The sequence below is a fragment of the Mytilus galloprovincialis genome, chromosome 8 (genome assembly GCF_965363235.1).
Source record: "Mytilus galloprovincialis chromosome 8, xbMytGall1.hap1.1, whole genome shotgun sequence".
Classification (NCBI taxonomy): Eukaryota; Metazoa; Mollusca; class Bivalvia; order Mytilida; family Mytilidae; genus Mytilus; species Mytilus galloprovincialis.
In genome coordinates, this window is record NC_134845.1 from 41,051,456 (window position 1) to 41,075,526 (window position 24,071).

Below are 24,071 nucleotides of genomic sequence, written 5' to 3' on the forward strand. Positions count from 1 at the left end.
CTTGTTAAAAAAAAACATCGATACCACAAGGATGTTTAGGTGGGGGTAAATCTTTTACGACATCGATTAAAGAGTGAGGGCATTTTTATGTAACGGATAACAAATTGCGAATGTCGATTTTTGTGCAACCCTTTGTCCATCTCTTTTAGCAAGAGTTGGTAAATGGGTTGATGTAGTGATTTTCCAAACACGGCCAAACAATTTGAATCCAACCATCTATCTTAAAGAAGAAGGTTGTTGAGTAATGTTGTTTCAACACAATCAGACTAACCAAAAAATCAACCCTCGAATTAAACGCTGTGGAACGAAAAAGTCATTATTTCTGTTCACAGTCGTTTCATTGTATGAGATGTCTTCAACGTCCATTTATTAGTAGCACTAGTTGTTCCTTCAAAGCCTTCTTTTTAGTAAGTGCATCAGACATTTTACCAAACATGGTGTCTCTACTAACTTTTTAAAATGTAACTTAATTTTGTGGCTTCAAATTTTAAATGGTTACTGTACTGAATACACCATTGAGCAGTCAGGATCCTACTTCGTCAAAATTATCTCCCCATTACGCCAGTTCATTTTCACAATCGTAAAAATGGAAGCCATTGTAGCGATGACGCGCTACCAATTTTGCTCTTGGAAACCGATAAATTTATCCACATTGCACCAATACGATCCTTATATGTCAGTTATATTTTAAAAGACAAATGTATCAACTAGCTAATGAGCATCAGTTAATGATATTGTCTGCATTGATTCAACTTAAAACTATTGTCTGATCGGTTGTTAGGTGGAATTTTCGAAAAATCATAAACATTTAAAGAAAATCTAATTAAATATTTCGTGGAAGGGCAGACTAGATTTTTTTAGTGGTTGAAGACTATAAAACCTAGTTATCACACACAAAAAATTAGAATTTTTCGAAGATATGCATTTTCATCATCCAACTTGTAAGACTGCCGTCAAGTACTTTCAGTAAATAGATAGCTATTCGAACACACCTTCCCTGTTTTTGTGACTCATTAGATAGGTTTTTCACTTGACCCATATATTTCATCTTTTAGTACTGTTTTTTTTTTTCGTTAAAAAGTCAACCTGTAGCTTTAATATATAAAAATGATAGAATCTGAAGCGAGACGATGTATGAAATATTCTTACTTTCAACGATATCAAGACAAAATACTCAACTCAAACACGCCCTAACATAAAAAGGTGCACTCGATTTTCTCTTTTCGATACAATTGTTACCTATTTTTTGGAATTTTTTCTTCAGTCACATAATGGAAGGGCAGACACGAAAATTACTGAACTAATAGATTGATATCTTTTCCGTCCGTGGTAATTTTTTCAAAAAAATCGGAGGTTATGCATTTTTGTCATCCAACTTGAAAGATACCCATATCGTCGACTTGATATCTAATTGTTCTGCTTAACTATGTACTAGATAAATTGAAAACTTATGCAAATGGTGTTTTTGAAATAAAACACCTCGTAATTGAGAAGAAAATTGCAGTTTTGTTTGTTTCTATTAACTTTTTAAAAATTTGTCACTATAGTAAACAATACAGTAAACATTTATCGCCTTCTCTAATAGAGAGCTTCGATTCTTTTGTTCTATTTCAACCTGGTTTCCGACTGTGAGGGCATGACTTTAATAAGACACTTTAATTTCGTCTTTCATTGGTTTATTTTTAACGTCTTGTCTTACCAATTGTAGTAAATCGTCTTTCCTTACTCGAGAGTACTAAGTCATACCACGTTTCTTTGCAAGTATTGTTAGTTCTTTCTAAGTAAACACTTCTTCGTGAAAATATGTGGTTGGCTCAAAAAACTTAATGAACATGTCCTTTGATTTCCTACTATACCCTGTTAACCCTTTATCCTTAGCCATCTGACGAAATTCCTTAACAGTGTTTTAATTTGTAAAAGAGGGACGAAGGATACCGGAGGGACATTAAAACTCATATGTCACTACTAAACTGCCAATGCCATGGTTTAAAATAAAACGACCGAAACCCAACATGAGTACACAAAACACAAAAGAGAAAACTAAAGATTGACCAACAAGAACCCCAACAAAATCTAGGGGTTATCTCAGGTGATCCGAAAGGGTAAGCAAATCCCGTCGTGTTTCGCCTGTTATTACACTCCCGTTAATAAGATAGCAATACAGAGTTCTTAAAAATTCACACTCATAGTTTTGTACAGACCTCTTTCCCTTGCATTCAATGAATAATGCTTTATATTTGTTTTGCATTTGTATTTTTATGGAAAGAACATCTCACCTAGGTTTTTTTCAATAGTTATAATGGTGAAATATAATCTCGTTTTTGTGTAACCATGGCAGTAATCGTTTTTTGTTTGATACAAAATATTGCAAAAAATCCCCAAAATTTAGTCCAAAGGAGAATTTCAATCAATTAGAGTGATAGATTTCCTGAAACTATAGACATTTATTTATCAAGAGGTTCGAAAACAATCATACGCATTTCTGCTAATTTTTCCATGAAATTGAAGTGAAAAGTTCGAGGGTCAAATCTTTGTTGAAAAACACTACAATAATTTCTGGATCTATGAGGGGTAAGGGTGTGAAAGAAACAAACTGCCGAACAGAAAAATGGCCTATAAAACATGTAAAACACAATCTTGATGTTAATATAAACCCAGGCTATATCGTTCTTGGACTATTCAAAAGTTTTAATTGTACAAACACTTTCATATTTGAAAAATTCACCATGGCTAAAATGCGAAACTAAAATTTCAACTGTGTATTGCTACACAAGTCTAATTCGGTAGTTCACTTTCAGGAAATGGGTTCATAATTGTAGTTACGACATTAGCAACATATCCGTTATCATCTGTGAAATGGATATTCCATACTACAAAATGATATTTTGGCATTGCTTAATGATAAATAATTAATGTCAAACCTTCCAGAGTTGAATAACAAAACAGGTTATCAGCAGTCCTACTCAGTTCAACGAATTTAGAATTTTTTGATAATGTTCGACAAGCCTGCAAAAGAAAATCAAGCTGTGTTTAATTCTATCAAAGAGTAAGAAAGATACAAGAGGGACAGTCAAACTCATAAATCGAAAATAAACTGACAACGCCAAGGCTAAAAAATGAAAAATATAATTAGCATTATAGCAGAATAAAATGTGAGGAAGTATTGGACGAATGATTTCATATAAGCAAATATGTTTATTACATTGCTTGTTAGTAGTAGTTTTTTTTGTAGTTTACTACACTGTTATTATGAAATTGAGTGATTTCCTGTGTGGAATTTTATCGTTTGTTCTTTTCTGTGCCTTTTTATTTACAACTGTTTTAAATTTCAAAGAATAGGAGATCTCTAAAAATATCAATTCTTCTGATTTTTCTACTGTATACACTACTTTTCCTTGTGCTGAATTGAAAGATCGAGTACATTGTCTCATTTTACTCAATACCGAAAGACTAACAATCCTCAACTTGCAACGCCTCGCCGTGTTAGACAAAAAGAGGACTACTGGATTCGACAATTTGGAACTGCAAAACAATATGGTTGCAATGACAAAATTGATAGGTATTCTATCTAGTAGTCCTTCCTGTAGCTCGGTGAATGTGATGATTATTTTCAACTCTACTCCTCGCCGTAGACGCAGTGAAGTCATGGTCATCGTCATTATACATCACCTACTTTGCATGATGTCTCAATTAATGACTTGATGTCATTTATACAAAAACCGTTAGGTATTCATCACATTCGCACAAAACTTTATTCATTACCCCTTTCAAAACTTCATCTTCTTTTCAATTTATGTTTTGAAACCACTGTTACAAAACCTCATTCAAACCAATAAAAATTTACAGCTATCATTTCGGATATTGCAAGTCACAGACTTTTCAAACCAGTTTGCATTGGAAAAGATGGAAAAAGAGAAAATATCTTTTCTTAAAATTGAACTAATTTATGATAAAGGATATTGCCTACGTTGACGCCATCGAGACCTTTATTGGAAAAGGAAAGTTTAAGAAAAGATCTGTTCTCTTTTTCATCTTTTACAATGCGAACTCGTTTAAAACTTAAAACAAACAAACAAACAAAAGCTGAAGAACGCCTCCGGTGCGTGATTTTCTCGCTGTATTCAAGACCCATTGGTGGAATTCGGCTGTTTTGTACTTTTTGGTCGGGTTGTTATCTCTTTGGCACATTCCTCATTTCCATTCTCAATTTTATTAACTTGTAGACTGTAAAAAGTTAAAGTCAATGAGCCATGAAGAGGGGGAAGTCCAATATAACATCTATGGTAAAAATTCTTGCAAGTGCCAATAAATTGGCATACCAAATATCGATGAGTTAACATTAGCAGTTCATCTTAAGCTGATATAATCAACTGATACATGTTAATAAGCAAAATTTCAAAGGCAATACATCATGACTAAGTGGGCGGAGCCTAATAATCTCCATGGAAATAAGATATGCTAATGTTTATTTAACTGCATACCAAATATCATTTACCTATCACTAGTGATTCCGCAAAACTGACCTTATCACAAACTAATACATGTAAATAAAAAAGCAAAAGTTTCAAGGTCGATTGACCATGACTGCGGGAACAAGGCCAAATAATCTCCATGGAAATGAATCTGCCCATGATAATGCAGATGTATACCAAATATGATTGACCTATAGCTACCAATTGTGTTTCACTATAAATTATAGACCTAATCACAAACTAATACATTGTTGACGCCGCCGCCGCCCCGACGACGGTAACAGCATATACCTATGTCTCCCTTTTTGACTCCGTCAAGGCGAGACAAAAATGGCCCCACAGAGAAAAACGAAATCGACTCTGAATAAAGTATACAATCACAATGACAAATTTGTTGACCGATACCAGTGGTTGTGGTTTGTTGGTGTGGTTTATAGGTTTTTCTCGTTACTCGTTTCTCGATTTTTTTTTTTAAATACATGAGAATTTTGGTTTTTCTATTTGAATTGTTTTACACTAGTCTTTTGGAGGCTCTTGATGGCTTGTTGTTCTGTGTGAGCCAAAACTCCGTGTTGAACGCCGTACTTTGACCTATAATTGTTTACTTATTACAAATTGTGACTAGGATGGATAGTTGTCTCATTGGCATTAATACCACATCTTTTTATTTATACAATAAATCCGAAACAATCTCACAACACCGAGGCAAAAAATTTGTTTAGGGGCCAGCTGAAAGATGCCTCCGGGTGCGGGAGTTTCTCGCTGTATTGAAGACCCATTGGTGACTTTCTGCTGTTCTCTGTTCTATGGTTGGGTTGTTGTCTCTTTGACACATTCCCCATTTCCATTCTCAATTTTAAGATTTAAAAATAGATGTGGTAATATTCAATGATATTGCCGGTCAGACAGCATTCCGCCAGAGAACAAATGATTGCATGAGAAGTAAACAACTATAGGTTACTGTACGATCTTCTCCCATGAGCAATATCCATACTGCAAAGTAAGTTAAAATAACGGAATATATAAATAATAAATTGATAGAGCAGTCGCGAATTCTTTTTAAAACTATAATAAATGGCCCAATAGAAAGACGGTAGGAAAAACATAACAAAAAATATCGTTTCTCGTTTTTAAAAGATTATTCCGTTGGTTTTCCTGTTTGAATGATTTGGCACTAGTCATTTTGGGGTCCTTTTGCTGTTCGATGTGAGCCAAGGCCGTACTTTGACCTATAACTGTTAACTTTTTATACATTTTGAATTTGGTGGAGACTTCTCTCATTGGCACTCATACCACATCTTCTTGTTTATATATAAGAAATACAGGGTAAATATAAAAGACTGATTTAAAACTGACAAATGTCCTAGTAACACCATAAAAGGAAGCAAGGATATAATACGGTAATCAAAATAAAGAATAATAACTTTTATATATAAGAAGATGTAGACAGCTTTCCAAGAAGCATAGACCCGTAACTGTAAAATACTACGACACACACTACAGGTACGGGACACATTCTACTGTATCAAAAGATTACGAGTAACAAACCTACAGTCATCTTACTTAAATCATAGAAGAGTCACAGAAAAACATAATTTTAGATGAGTGTTATTCTCAGCTTTAAATGTAACAAACACTTACGTCGATAAAGAATAACTTTGGCTTTCCTTCTAGCGATTTGCAATTTATGATACTCCTCACTAGTTCAATCAATAAAACTGATTTGGCGTCTGATCCAAAAATCGATTCATCTGATCCATGACTCGATATTACACATGCAAACATATTGAATTCAGAATGATCTTTCTCTCCATCTTTAATGATAAAAATATAAACCAATTGATTATAATATTGATGATTTCAAAGTTATTTTCAAGACTTCAAGCTTCAACTAAATATATCTAAACTCCGCCTTGTATGCATACGACTGTTTCTCTACATAAACCTCGTCAGTTCTTTTTAAAATTATGTTCTTTTGATGGACACGTGTGTGTTATTAGAGACTTTATGTATCCATCTTCATGTTCTGTTTTATTGTTGTCTCACTGCTGTAAACCGCATATTTCAATTTTGCATTTAACAACTCTATCAGACTGTGGCATTTGGTTTCTCTGTTGATGTTGGACGTGAATTTATTTTCAACCAAAAGTGGTACGTGTACACTAACTGGTATATTGTAAGTAATAAGTTAATGACTGCAATTTATAAAATTTGTATACAATATTTTTCTCTGCTTTTGTGTACGTGACAGTAAGAGTACTTTAAGGACTGGCTATATATAAACTGTTGAATTATTTGAAACACTGACTTAAAACTTATCTTTCTGCGGGTATAAACGGAATCAGAATACTTTGGCACAACTTTTTATATAATTGTCGGTTCTCTAAAGCAGGAAATGAGATGAAAAGCAAATATCAAGGTAGTGTGCGAAATTTTTAACCAGGCTTATTAACGCTTTTCTTCAGAGGCTCGAGGGATGATTTTAACCATGGACTGATAAGGGTCTGATCTGAAAAATGACACGTTTTGTTATTTTTATCATATACTTCAACAGAAGAAATACAGCAAAAACTTAAAACTTTGTAAAATGCTTTTGTTGTAATATTTGTTTTGCATTTTTTAATAGTATATTTTCCTGATTCTTAATATTTTTTTTGTATCCAACTTTGTTATTGAGGTATGTTTTTTCCGGAATTTGCCGAATGACGTCGAAATGGCATCCGATAACATTACAGCAAAGCATGCGATGATTACCGGAAGCAGTTGATAAAAAAAGTCATATCACACGGCTAAGGCAATTCTTCAAATTTTAATGAATAAATGTATGTACAAATGAGTTTTATCATGGGGTACAATTATACCATATTTTTCTATAAGTATATGATAAACGTTATTATCCAACTCAGGCCGAAAAAACACAGGATGTATTCAAAAGTATCCGGTATATAGACATTGTGCTGACGCCATCTCATCATGCAAAGGTATACAATTATTTGCCTTCTAAACTCTTTACAATAGCATGTACCATTTTGTTTTTCAGTAGATTTTTTTTTTTGATTAAAATTGGCCTTGAACTTATTTTCAATAACTGCGAAGAGTTGGATGCATTTGATTTTGTGTTGATCTGCTAAGTCACGTTTTTCCAACCGATTTCTACAATTTGTTCTTTATTATGTTGTGTTGTTACAACAGTGTCCTGGGTCCTTGTATCAACCACATACGATATGTGTCTTTACTACACCGGCAAAATATGTTTTGGACTATAATATCCGGCACGGTACCGAAACATTAATGAACAGAGAAAATTTAGGTTTCTGTTTATCAATTTCTCATTTTTATAACATCAATGAAAATATGTATAGATTATAACATGCCTTTTTCCATATTGGCCCTGGTATCATCCCGAGACTCCCATATCGGCCTCGAGGCTTTAGCCGAGGGCCGATATGGGTCGAGGGATGATACCAGGGCCAATATGGAAAAGACATGTTATAATCTTTTTATCACATATTTAATTTCTGCAGAAAAGATAAACAAAGGTCAATTATAACAATTTAATGAAAGATAAAAGGTAAAATCTTAAACATTTTATCACAAACGTGTCGTTAAGGACTCAGTGACGTCACGTCATTTAGAATCAGGGCACAATATCAATATGGTTTTTTTGCCCCGGGCAATTTTGGGGTTATTGCATATGCAAAACCAGACATATTCGTAACAAATATGTGATAAATGCATTTATCATATACTTAGACTAAATAACATATAAATTTTACCGTATGATAATAGCATTAAATTGACTTAAATTCCATATTTTTCGAATTGGTGGTTAGCGGGCTGATATGAAAAGTTTATCACATGCTTCGATTGTTATCACATGCCTTTCCGTAACGTTATCACATGGCATTCCGGTAATACTCGGCCAATTCCGGAAAATACACCTCAATGCTACGTTTTCAGTGAAAAACATTACAAAGTAATGTACTAAACAATTATTTGAATACTGGAAAGTATATTGTTTAAAATAATAAAAAAAAAACAAAAAAAAAAAACAAACAAAAAAACAAACAAATTATTTAATAAATGCATTTTTGAAGTTTTCTGAAACATAATTTAGAAAGTTTCTTTAAAAAGTTGACTTTTCCAAACAATGATCATTATGTATATTGTTGAATTATTTTTTTGTCGATTCGTCCATATTAAAATGTGGTTTTTTTTTTCTCTCTCTCTGTTGAGGCATATGATAGAAAGATTTCATATTGAATGTATCAAATTTTGGATCCAACGGCCGTGAACCTTTTTACTCTTTAAACTTCGGGAACCACGTAAAATTCAATAGATGAATCTGTTATTTTTCTCTACTGTTGAAGCATATGATAAAAAGATCATAACATGTCATTTTTCATATCGCATGTATTATCAGCCCTCGGTCAATATCAGCCCTCGAGCCATGCGGCTCTTGGGCTGATATTGAACCTAGGGCTGATAATACATGCGATATGAAAAATGCCATGTAATAATCTGATAATATAACTATTTTCTATTGTAAGATGTAATATATTCCATAACCGTTCTAGATTAATCATTATGGAGAATAAGTAAAAATGCACGTCAAAATGACGAATTGAGTGAGTCTTGCCTCTAATTTGTTTCTTGTCTCGTTAAATTGTACACATTGTACGGAAGAAAGTTACGGAAAGAAAAATACTGACATGGAGATTGCAAAACTAGCCACTTTGAGGTCATCAATACTTGTATTTCGTGTATATGACGAAAGAAATGGGTCATGTCAAAATGGAGGAAACCGGTTTTGTCAATGTGGTTTACTGCACAATCACCAAGTTTTGTCTGTCACGGCTGGCAATCTACACACGTAGAACAATTGGTTCTGCAATTAAAACCGCTTCAAAAGATATGTATTTGTCTAAATCGCAATTTTCTAATTCAACTGATCAAAATATTGAAAAGCGGGGAATGCTATGATGTGGTGAATACTTTAACGAAGAGATAAATGTATCATTTACTGTTGTACATGGAGTTAAACTCCTACAGTATCAGTTGCCCCAAGAGAAATTACCGTAAAAAATGCATTTAAACTTTGAATTGGTTCTACCTACAAGTTCAAATTTAGTTTTTGTTTCGGTCAATGGGTATGAATGTCGTTGTGGGCGGCGTGTACGCTGTGCAAAGTTGATAGACGTCTCAATAAATCTTAAAACCTAAATCCGTACCTATATATTGTTAAAGATATGGTGACCAACGTCAAGGTACCGTCAGTGCGATGATTATAACATAATGGAGAGATAACATAACCGTTTAGTTATTGAATTATTAATAAAATAATCATTACATGGCCTGAACATTTTATACAAATGTATACTTATTATTATAGTTACAATTAGAGATAAACAGTTATCAAAGGTACCAGGATTCAATTTCATTTGCCAACCGCGCGTTTCGTCTACACAATACTCATCGGTCACGCTCAGATCAAAATAGTTAGAAAGCCAAACAAGTATAAAGTTAGCAGTTAGGATGAAAAAAGATTTTTAATGCAATCGTTTTCTACCTTTTAACATTCACACACAGAGTAACATATGCCTAAATCAAATCAGAAGCCTGTAATTCAGTTGAATTTGGGGTTTGGTTTTTTTTTATAAAATGATTTGCATACTTGAACAGTTTTACATTTTGTCATATTAGAGCCATTAATAGCTGACTAATTGGTATGGCGTTAGGTAATTTGTGAACGCCTTAAGGTAACCTAAAACTGCTTAAATCTGCGTCCTTTCGCTCTCTTGTATCACAAGTTGTTGGTATCTAAAAATAGGTATCCCAGACTAATTTATTTGGGTTCGCTGAGACTTGAAAATTCCTTAAATCTACGTCATATTGTCTCTTGTATTACAATTTATTGATGTCGCAAAATATGTATCTCAGACTAATCTATCTATATGGAATAGAACATTGTTTTTTTCTGTTTGAAAGGTTTTACACTTGTAATTTTTAGGAGCTTGCTGTTCGGTGTGCCGGTGGGACAAGGTTCCGTATTGAAGGCCGTAATTTGACGTATACTGGTTTACTTTTACAAATTTTGACTTAGATGGAGAGGTGCACTCTTACCACATCTTCTTGTATCTATAATCTGTTTTAAAATTTAAAAAACACGTTACAAATTACATGCATCCGATGCGCTTTTCTAGATTTACCTTCACCGGGAACGCTCAAAGTCGAACATTTGAAAGCCAAGGATTTATAAGAACAGTTCAAGAGCTATTTAACTAAAAAGGACATGAAAACATAGCCAAATCCATCTATGGTCAACTTTGCCTGATGGAGTTGAAACCTTGGATTCTATGATTTTGAAATTTATTTAGGATCGCTAAGACTTGCTCCACGACCAATGTCACAGGCTTGACAAATATTCACGATCAGTACTTTTTTTAAAGAGGCTTTGAAACGATAATTTATTTGATTAGGGACTTTTCCGTTTTCAATTTCCTTGGAGCTCGGTATTTTTGTTATTTTTTTTTAATAACACTTTACTTACAGTCTTTAAAAATGGACAACATTTCATCTTTTACTTTGTTTTCATATATCATCACATCAAAATTCAAGCCACTAAACGTGTCTTGTAGTCTTTTTGAATCATCATCTCTCCCAAGAAGGTTTTTATGTAGACCGCCGAAATCAAAGTTGTTGATAACCACTGCATATCCGTTTTTTTCACTGCTGTTGTCATATATTTCTGGAGATATATCCGTAGAAGTAAATTCTCCGCTCCTTTTATGATACAATACAACAAGAACAATTTAAAGAAACACAAAAAGACAAAGTGTGCATGTTACAAAAAGTTATTAAAAAGCTTAGATTTACCATAACTGAACCAAAATAAAATACCCAAGCGTTCTTTTTTTTTGCGATGGAATGCAAACTGTAAACCAAAGACAGATCGAGTTTGCTTCGATTAAATTGTATTTTAAGAACAAATAAGCTTTGAAAGATATAATTTGCAGAAAATAAAATTGATATGAAATGTGTTGCTCAAATTTAGAAAATATTCGTGTGTGTTTTTCAAATTCATTAATTTATTGTTAGTGCTGTTCAAATCTAATCAAAAGTTATTGTTTAGGATTTTATTTTGGCTATGCTGTCTGTTCAGTCTATTTATATATCTTTTTTCTAATTGCTCCATATTTTTTTAAGACTTTGAGTAATTTGGATGTATGAGTCAATGGTTAAGCAAATTAGATAATCGAAAACATGTTAAGGTCCTTAAATTTGTCTAGCTTTTTATAGTCCTAAACAAGAAAAAATGCTGTGAATATAAAAAAACAAAACAATTTAGGTCATTTATCAAAACCGAAGTTCCCAAACAAGAAACATCATTGTGATTGAATATCATACAACCACTGTCAGGGTTCAACATCGGGTAAGGAAATATGAATAAATCCTATTTTTTTATCCTCATAAATTGTTTCAGAAGACAACTCAATGTATCAAACACACTCTGCGGGAGTGCAAGAACTCCAAAAAGGAAAGAGACAAGGAATTCGACAGGGTAAGCGTCTCTACCCATGCATGCATCATAATCCCCGCGAATACGCATTCAGTCAAAATAGTACAGCGGCTTTGTGAAACATTGTGCACATCCTGCTACAAGCATGAAATTTGGCTTAGACCTTCCTCATCTATTACTCTTTTATTTCAGATAGGGAGGCATTTGAAAAAAATGTCGCACTTCCGGTAAAATTCAAAATGGCGGACTTCATACTTAAATCAGCCCAATATCGAAGGCTAGTATGTGAAAAGGTGTTATAATCATGCTACTATCATAATATTTGGTACACACCTTTGTTTTTTACTACTTTTGGATATATTATATAGATTAGATGTCGTCTTGAAAAACCCTACTTCCGGTAAAATCTAATATGGCGGACATTGTACTAAAATAAGCTTATTTTTTAGGGAGGGTAATTGAAATATGTTTAAACATATTGCTACTATCATTACATTGTACAGGAACCATTTCTTTGGTGCTTCTCATAGATACAATGTATAATTTCTTTTTTTATATATTCAACTTTTTCAAAATGTAAAGAAAATGTTGTTTATTGTGCTGGCTTTAAGTTATCCTCAAAACCACTTATTCTATTCTGCTGTAAATGTTTAAATACAAAGTTATCACTTCCGGTTAAAAAAAAACCAATCTTTTTACATCCGCATGTACAAGCTTCTGACAAAATGATGAGGCCTCAGAAAGAGTTATTTTAAAAGGGATCCTGCATTAGCTCCTGGACTGGGTAGCATAAGAGCCAATTCCAAGCTCGTCCCCCTAAATACCTGCCTTAGTATATTGTACGCTTTACATGCTGGAAAAGACTAGATCAAGTTGAGGGAATAGCATCAATAAGCCTTCCCTTTTGCGCAAATAGTTATTTTCTTGCTTCGTTAACCATGTTGACCAAATCTGTTAAATTTGTGGTGGGATCTTATAGTAAAACCCCGGTGATTTAGGTTGATCAATCATCATTCTTTATGTTAAAGTCACATTTTCAAATGCCATCAATGTCTCACACGCGGTCTTTTTTCTTTTCAAGCAAAGATAGAACTGTATCACAACTGGTAAAGGCACGGATCACAATAAGTGTGTGTGATCACTCATTGCCTAGTGCATTTGAAAGGTCATTGATGGATATTAATTCAAAGTTTTTTGCCCTCCCAAACACAATCCATAGTTCGTCTACCCCTATGTCACGGAGAAGCGGAACAGAAATGACGGCATCATCAGTAACGACTGTTCGAATCATGACTCGTTTAAGTTCGTGTTTCACTGCATCAGATACATGCACCATGATTCTAGTGTCTGCCTCTTAATGTGAACATAGTGCTAAACTTGAAATACATAACGTGGTGGATAAGAAAGAATATCCTGAACATTTGTTGCTACAACTACCATACTCATAAAAAATTCCATCCACTCTTGTTACAGTTTCAAGGTATTTTATTGAGGTAAGGACATAATACCCAATCAGCATACTCGCTACCCCGCAAATAATATTTATTCACAATCGGAGAGCTGATTTTTCACATTTACAAAGACTGGTATTGTTTCTTACATCCATAATGTACAAGCTCCTGATAAGATGAAGAGGCCTCACTAATAGTTCAAAAGGGTTCCCATGGATCATATTTGATCCTTCGCCATTCATAAACGTCTGGACTAGTTAGCATAGGAACCAATTCCAAGCTTGTTACGTAATAGCGAATCAGCAATGACATCAGTATCGACTGTTCGATGGTGCTAAACTTTAAACATCATCAAGTGGTGGATAACACTGAACATCCTGAGCTTTTGTTGCTACAACTACCTTTTCCTCAAAATTTTATTGAGCAAGCTGCTGTGAATGAAAACTAAAAATTTCTTTCTTATTGTCGTCATCTCTCAGAAAACTTTGCCAATTTTTAGGAATTTGTTTTGACCCTGGATTCGTCTGTGTATTCTCTTTCCCCAAAATGTAGCTCTTGCTTCTTGTCGCAGCCTTCCAACTACCAGTATTGTCTATGTACGCATCCGAGACTACATCCACTATTGTTACAGTTTCAATGTGTTTCCTAACGAGTATGCTGATTATTATGTCCTTACCTTAATAAAATACCTTGAAACTGTAACAAGAGTGGATGGAATTTTTGATAAGTATGGTAGTTGTAGCAACAAATGCTCAGGATTTTCAGTGTTATTCACCACGTGATGTATGTCAAATTTAGCATCATGTTCACATTAAGAGGCTGACACTAGAATCATGGTGCATGTGTCTGATGCAGTGAAACACGAACTTAAACGAGTCATCATTCGAACAGTCGTTACTGATGATGCTGTCATTACTGTCTCGCTGTTCCGTGACATAGGGGTAGACGAACTATGGATTGTGTTTGGGAAGGCAAAACACTTTGGATTGCTATCTATCAATGGTCTTTCAAATGTACTAGGCAATGAGTGATAAAAAACACTTATTGTGATCAATGCCTTTACCGGTTGTGATACGGTTCTCTCTTGCTTGAAAAGAAAAGACTGCGTTGGAGTCATTGATTGCATTTGAAGTTGTGACTTTAACATAAAGAATGATGATTGATCCCTTTTAAAAACCTTTTATGAGGCCTCATCATTTTGTCAAAAGCTTGTACATTGTGGATGTAAGAAAGGATGTCTAAGTCGTTGTTAATGTGGAAAATCGGGTTTCCAGTGCACTGCTTTGTGTGCATAGGGATTTTGAATAAACATGTAGCAGTAATTCAATGTTTTAGTACTTAAGTATTCTACTGATATTTTTTTATCAATCTATCCAAAACTCTACATCGCAGAAATGGATTGAGTAGTCATTTTTGAAATTAACGCCATATTTTTTTCCCGGAAATGTCAACTTTGTATTTAAACATTTACAACAGAATAGAATTAGGGGTTTTGAGGATAACTTTAAGCCAAAATATTATTGACCAGCACAAAAAACAACATTTTCTTAACATTTTGAAAAAAAGTTGAAGATTTAAATAATGAATTGATATTTCTATGTCCGCCATTTTGAATATTACCGGAAGTAGGGGTTTTAAAGACAGATTTTTTTTTATACATTGTATCCATTAGAAGCACCAAAGAAAGGTTCCTGCACAATGTAATGATAGTAGCAATACGTTTAAACACATTTCAATTACCCTCCCTAAAAAATAAGCTTATTTTAGTACAATATCCGCCATGTTGAAATTTACCGGAAGTAGAATTTTTGCAGACATCTAAACAACATAATATATCCAAAAGTAGTACAAAATAAAGATTTGTACCAAATATTATGGTTGTAGCATGATAATAACACCTTTTCAAATACTAGCCTTTGCTATTGGGCTGATTTAAGTATGAAGTCCGCCATTTTGGATTTTACCGGAAGTGAGACATTTTTTTCAATTGCCTCCCTATCTGAAATAAAAGAGCAATAGTTCAGGAAGGTCTATGCCAAATTTCATGCTTGTAGCACGATGTGCACAATTCGTCTGAAATATGCTTGTAGCCGCCGGACTAAAATACTAGTCGTCAAATTACAATACCTGAGCTACTGATATCAGACATGTTCATTCACTACAATTATATTTTGATTAGATTGTCCTAATTAGAAATCTTCAGCAATGTTATTATTATGACCAAAATAAATATCAGGCGCAAATATTAAAAACCAACAGAATAAGTATAACAAAAATGTTAGTAAAATATATTTGAATGTAGGTACCTGAAGAATATAGCTTATGAAAACACTGCCGAAAGATAAAAACTAGGGTTTAAATCATGTATGAAATCTTTATTTACCTCTGATTTTTATATCTATATATTTAGAAAAAAACATAAATGGTTTTCTGCAAATATTGCGTTCAAATTCTTTTATGTATTTCAATATATATATATATATATTTAAATGTGTTTAGTTAGATCAAGTTTAAATATTTTTAACAGTAATACATGGAAAGAGAGGCATCATTAGTCGCTTTAGAATTCCAGTCATTTGACGGCTAACTTCAAAATAAATTGGGATTTTAGCAAGCAAACAGGCAATATGTTGACCAAAAATAAAAACAACGAAAAGAAATAACATAAATAAACAGTACATAGCAATACAGGAACAACCCAAACTCCAACAAAACCTAAGGGTTGAACTCCATAATGATCTGTTATAAATAACTTGTTTTCATAGATACTAACTTAGGCTACACATTTATGTCAAGATTCGGTTTCCTATCTTACCAGAATGGAATGTATGTTTGTTTACTTTTTACATCATATCTACACGAAACAACTTGGTTAAACACATAAGATCAAACCATTCGAAAACTTCGACTACAGCTGGACACAATACCTACTAGAAGTATCGTCATCACAATTTACTTAATAATCTCAAGATTTACCTAGTGATATCTATGACTCGGAACAATATCCAGTTTTAACTATCCATTTCTAAGAAACAACATTCCAGCAGAACCTGCTTATATAGTACAGATTTCCGCACTGATATGATTTATCAGAGCTTGCATTTCTTTTCATGATTTACTTGATATATTGTTGGAGTTTACAAGAATCTTCCGCCTCTCTTTGGCGGTTTTAATTAAGGTAATTTATTGAGCGTTTTGTTTCGCAGCAGACTTAAAACCAGTATTATAAGATTATTTTAGCATACGGCATTTTAAATCAAAGTTTGCAGTAATGAATGTACTTAGATTGAATAATAAGATCTATAACACATTGAACTTAGACATTACTACTACTTGCCTGTTAAATATTGATTTGTCCATATCAAAATCATTAAATGCTGAGATCGACAGAGAAAATGCTGTATACCTAAGAATGAGAAACTATACGAATGAATATATCTTAAAACGTTACCTTTCCAGAGCACCAAAGAATGTGGAGTTTGTGTTTAGTTTTTTGCACCTCAGAATGTGGGGTTTGTGTTTAGGTTTTAGTATTCTATGTTGTGTTGTGTGTACTGTTGTTTGTCTTTTCGTCTTTTTTCCGGTTTTTTTTTCAAGGCATTATCTATCGATTTATGAATTTGAATATCGCTGTTGAATCTTTTCTGGGTCTTCCTTTAAGGAAAAAAAAGAAACTCTCTTCGGATCAGTTTTTTTTAACATTATATCAACATTCAAGGAATATCGACTAGTTTTATCATAACTTCTTAATTATTGACGAAATGCTGCTGTCGAAGAAAAATATGAGTTTTCAAATTATTGATTAAATGAAAGTGGGGAATATTTACTTTTTGCATTAAATTGGTTGCTAGGCAAAAATGATATTTAACTCTTTAAACAGTAATATATATTTATTTTGTAATCATAAGATTTTCCAAATATTATCATATGAAAAAAATGAATAGAACAATTGAAAAGAGTTAAAATCTTGAAATTACATCATTTTCTCAATAAAAAGGAAGCAAATTTGAAACGTGTTAAAAGATTGTTTAAAAAAAATGAATTGAGACTTTGATTATTTTGATAAACAAAAATTATTCTTAATAATACCACTTTTATAGAATTTGATGTTAGTAATACAAGCACCCTGTTCCTGTGGTTTTTTCTGTGAAAAGCTAAATTATTTTCCCATCGATTTCATGGTACATGATCAGGGGAGATTAAGATAAAAAATATTTACAAGAGGAAACACTCAGAACTCTTAACATATTTCTTATATAAAACGAAATATGCTTTCACTGTTGTGATAACCTTATTTTGTATCACAATTTGGTCCCTTGTAGAATATTTGAGGAAAAACATAAAGATAAACACTAAATGCAAACGTTTGCAAAATGGGTGTTTTCGAATCCTGTTTCTGGATATATGAACCTTTCGACGGCAGCTTTCAGACTTAATATTTATAAAAAAATTATGACTATATATATATATATATACTTATCATCTACATAACTAAAAGGAATTTAAATATAATAGCCGAAAAGTCGTAGGATTAACTTTGTCAACATAAGTATGAACATTAGTGTCCTTGAAGAATTGCTAAATTCATCGATACATAAAAACGTATTATACTTAATTAACTTAATTAACGATGACAGTAGTCTATCGGTGTTCATGGCAATACCGGTGTGACCAGGCTTGTGGTACACCCAGGGACATGCCGTTCACCACCAGCGTTATCGATTCAATGTTAAAAAATAAGAATAGAAGTTAGGTACGTTCGAAAAGTATTTGATTGATGTACCTTCACCAGGAGCGCTCAGCATCCGAAATTTTAATCCAAAGGAATACAAATACTAGATAATCTACCTCATCATAACAGTTTAACTCTAATATCTTATGTTTATAACCTACTTCGCCTGACGGAGTTGGAAACTTGTTTCCTGAGTTATTTCTAAATATGTCGACAGATAAAAACGGATGTAAAAGTAAAATCACAAAAATACTGAACTCAGAGGAAAATCCAATCGGAAAGTCCATAATCACATGGCAAAATAACCGATCATAACAAGTTTCGTTAGTGTTTATACTTTCCCTAATTTTTTCAGGTCCTAGATCGGGGAAAATCCAGAAAAGTATCTCGATTGCACCATGCTTAAAACATGTTCATTTCATGTGCTGACACTGTTTTATACGACTACTTGTAAACTGTTCGTTCTCTTATAAAACCTGGACTTCAATTCTTTTTGTGTTTAGCATTCCTGATAAAGATAAACGCATACAAGCATTTCTGTTGTAAATTAAAAAGTGTCGTTTTATTTTCGATTACTGATTAGATTGCTCTGCTGGTGTACTGTAGGTCTTCGAGGGTATCAACTTCCATTAAAAATTCTTAAATTATCAAACAATTGGTGCTGAAAATCTCTTTAACAAACATGACTGGCGATTTCTCTGATTCCTCGGTTGGCCAGAAAGCTTCAAATTAACCTAGACAATGGTTATGTTAAGAGCGTTGCTAATGATAGTAAATCAAGTAACACACTTAGTTATAGGTAACACCTCAATTGTAGCTTTAATTACACTCTTGTAAAAGAAGCCTTTCATCTGCCACTCCAAAAGAAATACCTGTTTTGGATTCGTTAAGATTGTCATTATGGTCATTGTTTATTTTTTTTACAGTTTCTATTTTTTTTACATCCTTGGTTTGAATGTTCGGTTTTATGTGATTCAGATGAAGGTAAACCAAAAAAAGGGCATCGGAAGCATTAAATTTACAACGCATATTGTGTTTGCAAATCTACTTAGTCTTTCGTACATCTCTTAAAGCGCAGCGTTTCCCCTTTATTTATGCCTCTAAGTAGAGGATAGATGGCACGAAGACCTCTTTAAGTTCTGGTTATGTTCAGGTTTTTTTCCGGAATGTCGTAAGGTCTTAGATTTCTGTTTCTCTAAACTTGGGCATTTCATTACCAACACTTCTAAAAACTGCATTTCAATTTGTGATTTCTCGTATGTAAATTTTAGTAGTGCTGGGTGTTTGCTAGCATGTTCAAAACATTGTGCTATTTCATAATTTTTACCTTCATTCATTGTAACTAAAAATCAATCGTTCCTAAGCATAAAGAGGCTATATAATTTCTGTTTATGTTGGACAGTCCTTCAAATAATATTTAAGACTTCATAAACTTTCAGATCCGTTTTTTTAGGTGATAAACGTTGTCCAATCGGAACTCCAGTTGAAGTTATCAGGCGACGGGCTAACTTTGCGGCATGTGCCACGCCCTCCACGTCCCTTTCATCTCAAGTCCTCATCAGAACGGTCTGATTTGAAACACATATTAATCAAATACTGGTAGGAGGAAAACGGGAATTAAAACGACAATGTGCAACGCAAAATATTTCAAAGAAGCAATTAATATAAAAGGGGAAGTATTGACAAGGTTCCCGCCACGACTTTGAAAGTATTCATGATTTATGTATCCACTTTTAAACAAAAATGTTATCTAAAAAATAACAAAAAAACAAGAAATCTAATTGAAATGACATATGTATTACTATTAGTAAAGTGTACCTCTGTTAAATTCTCTTGATTTTCTTGATTTACTTTTCTTCCTCTCTGCATCTCTGTCTTTTCCGAATTTTATAACTTAATGCCGCTGTTTCAAAGGTCAATGATCAAAGCGTAGTGATACTGCATGGAATAAACGTACAAATTTGTAGGAAAACATGCGAAAACCTACTTCAACCGTAGTGAATCGAATTAGAAACGTACTCACTCCTTGTAACACGCGTTCGTACATACACGTAGTAAAACGTAATAAAACGTATTTAAACTAATAAGACCTTGCCCTGTGAATTTATCGAAAAACATAACAAAACGTAACAATACGTAAAAGAACGTATCAAAAAGTGGCATTAACCTAGTAAAACGTACGGACTGTTACAAAATGACAAAAAAAAATACATGGTACGTAGCATTTCTAAACGTACTAAAACCTAGCTGTCGAAACTTAGGGATTGTATTCATTTTAAAACGTCTTGTTCTTTAAAAAGCATGCTAAACTGTTGTATATCGTTGGTATAATTTTACGGATTTGAAACGTACTAGAAACGTTCTTCTGTAAAAAGATAATATGACGAGTAATGTAAAAGCTGTTACGATTTATCAGGTCGAGAACTCTAGATTTTCTGACGTCAGAATATATTTGCATAGTAATTTCCAAAACACAAGGCTTATATGGCCTTGAAAAACTGACCAATCGACTCAATGAACTACAATGCATTGTGGGCTACTACGAGTAAACTACTACTTAAAACACGTGGAATTAGTGGGAAAACAGTCGATTAATATATTGTCTGGGACTCTCATTACCAAAGTTTTTATTCTGCAAATATATTTAATGTAAAATATATAACGTAATCTTCAATTTGCATGCTCAGATTAAAAAAATATTGTTTATTGGCTTCACGATTCGACTTTCTTTTTCGCCTCGCAAAAGTAGTTACACCGGTTTTGTGCATTGTTATGAATTAAACCTGCTTTAATTTCACTACATGACACAGTGAAATATCAAATGAAGTGACCACTGTCCAGTAAGAAAATCATTTGAGCTCTTTTAAACCTGTATAATGTCATTGCAAAATCATTTCTGCCTATAAAAAAACGAAACTTTCATTGAAACACTTCTTTCTGTACTGAATGTGTATTTTTTTTTATCAGGACCTGAACTAATAGTAAGAACATCATAATATTCAGTATGCTAAAAAGAAGTGTTATGAAAGCGGCAGGGGCGGGTTCAGCCATTTTAAAAGGGGTCCTAACCCTGGAAAAAAGGGAGGGGGTTCCAACTAAATGTCCCCATCCAAATGCACTGATCGTCCAAAAAAAGGGAGTCCATCCCCCGGAACCCCCGCCTCCCTGGATCCGCCACTGAGCGAGTACGGTATATAGCTCAATACATTTTTTATAGTTTCATCCATCGATAATATCCGTTTGTTGCTAATTTTATCACAAAATATACCTAAGAGGTTTTTTTATCGTTCGGCTGCTGTCCTGTTGACATATGTAAAATATCTCCAATATTAAAAGTCTCTGGATCATAGTGGGTGCCATATTACGTATTATTTTTTTTCTAAAACGTGCTTTGTATATAGAAATAAGAAGATGAGGTATGAGTGCCAAATGAGACATCTTTCCATAAAAGACATAATTTAGTAAAGTAAGCAGTCATAGGTCCAATGCTGAAAAGTAAGCCATTAATGACCCAAAAATTACTTGTGTAAAACAATCCAAACAAAAAAAAAACCAAAAAAACGGCCCAATTAAATATATAAAAGGACAAGAAACCTATCCCATCAAAAAAAATATATTGTTTAGGAGCCTGTATTTCAGTCGTTAGTTTATGTGTTACATATTTGTTTTTCGTTCATTTTTTTTTATATAATTAATTCTGTTAGTTTTCTCGTTTGAATTGTTTTACATTGTCATATCGGGGTCTTTTATAGCTGACTATGCGGTATGGGCTTTGCTCATTGTTTAAGGCCGTACGGTGATCTATAAATGTTAATTTCTGTGTCATTTTGGTCTCTTGTGGACAGCTGTCTCATTGGCAATCATACCACATCTTCTTTTTTTTTATTATAGATCCAACGCTGCAATTTTCAAAAAACATATCAAATTTTCCACCTTGTCGCACATACATATGGATAAAATCATTACAGCATATTTCCTAATGCATGTGGAGCAAAACTTTAATTAGCTTGCTTGCTTTGTTTGTATATTGTACAAAATATAAAATATACAAGTTAAACTATGCCTATATATATATATTGTTTAAAGATGTCAATCTTATTTTCAAAGCTTGTATAAACAACTATACAAACAAAGCAAGCAAGCCAACCAAAGTTTTACTTTTCAGGTTTAAAAAATCAGCTGTAATGATTTTATTCAGTTTGGCAAATCTCCGAGCCCGTTAAAAAAAGAACAAACTGAAACTACAGTTGCTGACTTCACTACCTTCAACAAAAAGGGAACAGTTTGGAAGTCCCATATACTTAAATGTGACCAACAAACATACTTATAGATTTTGTTAACACTGCCATGTATGTAAATATTTCTTCGCCTTTTTTACGAACACAAAATTCAAGGATCCCACATTTGCCTTTAATTATCTAAACGAACATTGCTGTACTCTTGAATATCAGCACCGGCTGCATTTTATCGACGGCTTACTTTACACCAGTAAGTTTGTCTCATTGGTAATTGTGTTTTTTCGCTGTTATTTCGTTGCTTCTGGTAGACAAATACATGAAATCTCTGTGCCATCATCAAACATGTTAATAGCTATATATCGGGTAATTCAAACCCTTTTTTCTTCGCATAGAAACAACTCTTCGTTAACCTGAGCATGGAAGTAATACTTTATATCACGAACTATAAATGAGGATACACAAAATAAAAAACTAAGCGAAATTGTGAATCCCGCATTGCAGGAAAAAATGTGTTGTATTTCAGTAAATAACACGTGTTCTTGGTTGATTGTAAACACGTAGTAGTCCATCATGCATTGTGAATCATTTAGTGGATTGGTCAAAAACCTAGGTAAAAATAAATTGCGTCACATGTAAATAAACAATTACATGTGCGAGAACATAAGTATGCTAATTTATGCATTTCCATATAAGGTAGTGGTCCCGACCTGTTTATTGGTATGTAAAAAAGATAGTTGACGCGGACCAATATCATGTTACTACATGAAAGAAAATCAATGCGTTTAAATCTTGTAAAAAACGCGTTTAAATTCCCTTAAGCTTGCTATCATAAATTACACAAGTATGACTAAGCAATGTATATATCTTTAATTTGATTTTGTCATATTTAAAAGACCCTTTCAAACTTTAAATATTTGTGTACAAATAATGATACGGTAAATAGGGTTTCACATAATATATGCTAGTTTTGACACGATACACTGAACAATTTTAACAATTTTTTAACAAAAAACTTACCTAGTGTGTTTGTAAAATTTAGCTACTGTTTTAGATTTATTATTATTAGTGAGATATTAATTCTAAAGACTTTGCGGGGTACAGGTGAACTAAAATTTTATATTTTCAACAATTTACCAATTTTTAATAAGATTGTATGCAGACTTTTGCGGCAAAACCTCGAAATCAAATATCGACGAAAATGTAAGTTTTTCTTATTCCACGAAAATTGATGCCCACGAAAATAAATGAATCCATAGAATATCATATATGGTTAAATAATTCACATTCCAACGCACTAAAAAACTAAAGATGACATAAGTTGTTAAATAGTTTGTTAAAGTGAAACCAGATTGAATCATGGCGTCAAACAACCATAGATTAGACAGAACAACAGTTTTTAAAACACAAGCAAGAAAAGTTAATACCAATGCAAGCAATCCTTGAATTACTGTTAAGACACTACATGAATGATAAACACCAACCCCATTAAAACTGAGGTTATTTCCAGATGCAGGCAGTTTCAATACACTCGTTTTGGCTATCTGGTAGGGCAGACTTTCATGACAAAAAGACAAATACAACAGCTAACAAAAACTACACGAAACCTCACCAGCAGTATAAGTGTTATTATACTTCTCTCTAGAAAATTCTTGACAACCA

At 33.2% G+C, this 24,071-nt stretch overlaps 1 protein-coding gene across 1 annotated transcript in view; it reads right to left on the reverse strand.

Annotated features, from left to right (window-relative positions):
* Nucleotides 1-2,943, reverse strand: part of LOC143043029 (heat shock 70 kDa protein 12A-like) — a 41,095-nt gene extending 38,152 nt beyond the window's left edge. Inside the window, exon 1 of the mRNA XM_076215528.1 lies at nucleotides 2,922-2,943. The gene's annotated coding sequence lies outside the window, so the exon portion shown is untranslated. The remainder of the gene's footprint in view (nucleotides 1-2,921) is intronic.
* Nucleotides 2,944-24,071: the final 21,128 nt, after the last annotated feature.